This window comes from Crinia signifera, chromosome 9 (assembly GCF_055691185.1).
Source record: "Crinia signifera chromosome 9, ASM5569118v1, whole genome shotgun sequence".
Classification (NCBI taxonomy): domain Eukaryota; kingdom Metazoa; phylum Chordata; class Amphibia; order Anura; family Myobatrachidae; genus Crinia; species Crinia signifera.
In genome coordinates this window covers 2013899-2020041 of record NC_139225.1, presented here as the reverse complement: position 1 = coordinate 2020041, position 6143 = coordinate 2013899, and positions in this window count along the sequence as shown.

Sequence of the window (6143 nt, the reverse complement as noted above, 5' to 3'; positions counted from 1 at the left end):
CCGGTCAGGGCTACCGGTTATTATATAGCACCGCCCGGGCAGGGCTACCGGTTATATATTGTATATAGCACTGCCCGGTCAGGGCTACCAGTTATATATTGTATATAACACAGCTCAGTCTGGGATACCGGTTATATATTGTATATAGTTCTGGTCGGTCAGGGCTACCGGTTATATATTGTATATAGCACTGCCCGGTCAGGGCTACCGGTTATATATTGTATATAACACCGCTCGGTCAGGGCTACCGGTTATATATTGTATATAACACCGCTCGGTCAGGGCTACCGGTTATATATTGTATATAGCACTGGTCGGTCAGGGCTACCGGTTATATATTGTATATAGCACTGCCCGGTTATATATTGTATATAGCACTGCCCGGTTACATATTGCATATAGCACTGCCCGGTTATATATTGTATATAGCACTGCCCGGTTATATATTGTATATAGCACTGCCCGGTCATATATTGTATATAGCACTGCCCGGTTATATATTGTATATAGCACTGCCCGGTTATATATTGCATATAGCACTGCCCGGTTATATATTGTATATAGCACTGCCCGGTTATATATTGTATATAGCACTGCCCGGTTATATATTGCATATAGCACTGCCCGGTTATATATTGTATATAGCACTGCCCGGTTTTATATTGTATATAGTACTGGTCGGTCAGGGCTACCGGTTATATATTGTATATAGCACTGGTCGGTCAGGGCTACCGGTTATATATTGTATATAGCACTGCCCGGTTATATATTGCATATAGCACTGCCCGGTTATATATTGTATATAGCACTGCCCGGTTATATATTGTATATAGCACTGGTCGGTCAGGGCTACCGGTTATATATTGTATATAGCACTGCCCGGTTATATATTGTATATAGCACTGGTCGGTCAGGGCTACCGGTTATATATTGTATATGGCACTGGTCGGTCAGGGCTACCGGTTATATATTGCATATACAGTAGCACTGCCCGGTTATATATTGCATATAGCACTGCCCCGTTATATATTGTATATAGCGCTGCCCAAGCAGGGCTACCGGTTATATATTGTATATGGCACTGGTCGGTCAGGGCTACCGGTTATATATTGCATATAGCACTGCCCGGTTATATATTGCATATAGCACTGCCCGGTTATATATTGTATATAGCACTGGTCGGTCAGGGCTACCGGTTATATATTGTATATAGCACTGCCCGGTTATATATTGTATATAGCACTGGTCGGTCAGGGCTACAGGTTATATATTGTATATGGCACTGGTCAGTCAGGGCTACCGGTTATATATTGCATATAGCACTGCCCGGTTATATATTGCATATAGCACTGCCCGGTTATATATTGTATATAGCACTGCCCGGTTATATATTGTATATAGCACTGCCCGGTTATATATTGTATATAGCGCTGCCCAAGCAGGGCTAACGGTTATATATTGTATATGGCACTGGTCGGTCAGGGCTACCGGTTATATATTGCATATAGCACTGCCCGGTTATATATTGCATATAGCACTGCACGGTTATATATTGTATATAGCACTGCCCGGTTATATATTGTATATAGCACTGCCCGGTTATATATTGTATATAGCACTGGTCGGTCAGGGCTACCGGTTATATATTGTATATGGCACTGGTCGGTCAGGAATACCGGGTTTTTATTGTATATAGCACTGCCCGGTTATATATTGTATATAGCACTGGTCGGTCAGGGCTACCGGTTATATATTGTATATAGCACTGCCCGGTTATATATTGTATATAGCACTGGTCAGTCAGGGCTACCGGTTATATATTGTATATAGCACTGCCCGGTTATATATTGTATATAGCACTGCCCGGTTATATATTGTATATAGCACTGGTCGGTCAGGGCTACCGGTTATATATTGTATATAGCACTGCCAGGTTATATATTGTATATAGCACTGGTCGGTCAGGGCTACCGGTTATATATTGTATATAGCACTGCCCGGTTATATATTGTATATAGCACTGGTCGGTCAGGGCTACCGGTTATATATTGTATATAGCACTGCCCGGTTATATATTGTATATAGCACTGCCTGGTTATATATTGTATATACAGTAGCACTGCCCGGTTATATATTGTATATACAGTAGCACTGCCCGGTTATATATTGTATATACAGTAGCACTGCCCGGTTATATATTGTATATACAGTAGCACTGCCCGGTCAGTCATTTCCATCAGGGCTTCATGTTACATACAGGTATAGACTTCTCCTAAGTAAAATGCACTAACATAGGCCTTTATTCAGATCTGATCGCAGTACAAATTTATGGGGAAAATGGGCAAAACCATGTCCACTGCAGGTGGGGCAGATGTAACATGTGCAGAGAGAGTAAAATTTGGGTGCGTTATTTTGTTTCTGTGCAGGGTAAATGCTGGCTGCATTATTTTGACACTGCAATTTAAATCTGTTTCAACACACCCCACCCAAATTTAGCTCTCTCTGCACATGTCACATCTGCCCCACCTGCTTTTTTTTTATTGGTCCTAATTGTTTTTGAATTTTAATTTCATAAACCAACCGGCGCTGCCTCTCTTTTTGTTTGTCCATTTGCAGTTCAGGTCTGACTAGCCTGACACACTTAGCAGCTGCCAGGGAGCCAGCCCACGTCAAATCGCCACCTTCCTTTCTTCCCCCCTTAAAGGGAATACCCAATTTTTTCCACAGCCTAGCATCCGCTGTGGTTCATCCATGATAAATTTGGGGGATCCTTAATATATGCGGGTAACTCCTAGAACATTGCAAAGTGTAATATGTGTCACACATATATATATATATATATATATATATATATAGAAGGGTTCTATTCCCCGGAGTCTTGTGAAGGACCCGGAAGAAAACTGAAGCGGCACTCCAACGGAATTTTTAGACATAAATCACCATTTATTGAAAGTGACAAGTGGCGTTATACAGGCTCCATCGACGTTTCAAGGCATGTAAGCCTTTTCCTCAGGATGCGCCCTACAGTGTATAAAGTGCCAGTGTGGGTATTAAACAGAGCAAGATTGCCCTCTTACCTTATATGTAGCCTTCGGTTAACGTGAAGCCTCCACGCTGCTCCGGCGTCGGCGGGTGCTGCTTCCGGGTTCCCGGGTTCAGCCCACAGATGACGTGCAGCCGTCGCCTAGGAGACCTAGGTAAACAGCTTCTCCGGTCTCAGCCTGGAGCGCGTCTCGGCTGTGGGGAAAATATAAATAAGACCAACATAAGCAAACTGTTGGATACGTGTATAACTACAAATCAAAACAAGAATGTGAGGCTACTAGTGTAAATGTGACGTGATATAATTAATAAATGCGGTTACGCTGTGTGAATTAATTCATTAATGGTATAAAAATAACATTTGTCTCTGCCTTCTCACTGTATGTACAAATGGCACCTTTGGGAATAATCTATACGTATAGTGTGTTAAACTATATTGTGATGCATCTGGATGATAATACATCATAAAAAATATCGTAAAAAATACAGCTTATACACAAACAAGGGATTGAAAAGGGCTTCAGCTGTTTCAGATAAACGAATTCCAGGCTATCATTTCATTGAGGCCCCCAGGGGCCAAAGTTCCCAGTTTAAAAATCCACTGTGATTCTCGCTGGGACAACATCTTCTGTCTATCACCACCTCTGGGGGGTAACGGAATATGGTCAATGATTTTACATTTTAAATCCGACAATTTGTGTCCTTCGGCTTTAAAATGTCGGGCCACTGGTTGATTGACACTTTTTCCTTCCAAACATGCAGAGATTGCTGACCGATGGAGAGCCATTCGGGCTCTTAAATGAACTATGGTCTGTCCCACATAATATTTGCCACATGGGCAAATTATGATATATATTATGTATGGGGTCTTGCAATGCATGACATGTTTGATTGCAAAGGATTGTCCTGTAGAGGGATGCAAGAAAGTAGGACCTGCTATAACATGACTGCACGTTGTGCAGGACGGGCATTTATAGCAACCCGGTTTTTTAGTTTGGATGTTGAATAATGTAGGACCTTGCTCTTGAGTGATATTGGTCTTTACTAGGAGGTCCCTTAAATTTCTGCTCCTCTTAAAACTTGGCATGATGTTCTTGTTTTTGAACCCTGGTAGTGATTTGTCCAATGTAACCAAAGGCCATACTGCCTTGAGTGCTCTGGGGAGAACCCTAGTGGCCGGACCATATGTCGACACAAACGGAATTTTGTCGGCTGCTCTGGAAGGCTTATTCTGTAGAACTGCCGCCCGGGTCAATTCTAGCACTTGTCTCTTCTGTTTGGTCAATTCAGCATAATTGTATCCTCTAGCTGTGAACTTTGAAATCATGTTATTCAACTCAATCTCAAGCTTGCTTTTATCGCTGTTGATCCGAGCTGCTCTCAGCATTTGAGACTTGGGGAGGCTGCGTTTTAAAGATGGAGGATGGTTGCTACTATATTTCAAAAAGGTGTTGCGGTCTGTGTCCTTGTGATAGACTGAGGTAATGAGCTGATGCTCTATCCTTTCGATGGTCACATCAAGATAATGGACTGTATGGCTGTCCATGTTGTAAGTGAACTTTATTGGGTGATCATATCTGTTGATGTTTTCTATCACAGTAGTGAGGGCCTCCTTACCCCCAGACCACACGATGAGCAAGTCATCAATGTAGCGTGTGTACATGATGATGTTTTCGCTGATTGCTATGTCTGTAAAGAAAAAGTTCTGTTCCTGCTCAAACATGTACACATTTGCTAACGAGGGGGAAACATTCGACCCCATTGAGCAGCCGGTGAGTTGAAGATAAAATGACCCATTATGTAAAAAATAATTCCTTGTAAGGGTTAATTCTAAAAGTTCCAGGAATAATGATACATCTAGTGCTGAAAAATTGACTCTATGTAAAAACATCCTCATAGATGAAAGTGCTTGTGCGTGCGGTATAACCGTGTAGAGGTTTTTTACATCTAAAGTGCATAAAGTGATTTCTTGAGGTAGATCTTGGATTTCCATGAGTTTCAATAACAGTTGTGTCGTATCCTTGAGGAACGTCTTCTGCATCATTATAAAAGGTTGAATTAAACAGTCCAGGAATTGTGATATTGGTTGGAAAAGCGACCCCCGGGCAGAAATGATGGGTCTGCCCGGGGGGTTCACCGGGTCCTTGTGAACTTTTGGTATCGTGTATATTACTGGACTGATAGGGTGGTCCTGGGTTAGAGTCTTAAAGACTTTTTTGCTGATATGTCCCTGTTGTTGTGCTTGAACTAACACTTTGTCCAGTTCTTTCTTGAACAATATAGAAGGGTCTCCAGGTAATTTCCGATACGTGGCCGTATCAGCCAGTAATGTGTTCAGATTTTTGATGTATATATCTGTATCCTGTAGTACAATCGCCCCGCCTTTATCAGCGGGGCGTATAGTCACTTTAGAATTTTTTGCCAAGTTTTTTAGGGCTTTAGACTCCCCTTTGTTCATGTTGGACCACTTTTTAGGTGCGTTAGCATCAAACCGCTGGACTGATTGATCTATCATGTTAATGAAAGTTTTTATGGATGCATTTGTAGACGGCGGATCAAAGGTTGAATGACCATGCTTCCTGATGAAATCTTCATGCATATCTTGCTGTTTGTTGGTGGTGTTTTGAAAAAATTCTTTGACTCTCAGGGATCGACCCAATCTGTGTAGATCTACGCTCCAATCAAAGGTGTTATGTTGATTCGAAGGCACAAACGAAAGTCCCTTGTTTAAAACTGATTCTTCCTCTTTGGTTAACACGTGTGTCGATAAATTAAATATTAAATTCTCCTTTTGTTTGTTATGGGAGGTTTTTTGGATCCTGCTTGATTGGCCGCCCCGTCTGGTGTATCGGGTACTTTGCCCCCGGGTTTGTCGGCCTAAAGGGATCCTCGCCGTAGAGGGCCCCTCGTCGGAATCATCGACTGCAAAGTCGCTGTCACTGGTATAACGGCTGTGGTCTTTTTGTTGTCTCTCTCTCCAGGAACCTCTAGCATTGTTCCTGGTTCTGCCACGAGAAGGTTCCAAGCCACTCAACCATCTGTAAACTCTCCCGTCCTCATAATCCATCTGTACTGTATCCCACTTTTTCTTTTTAAATTTT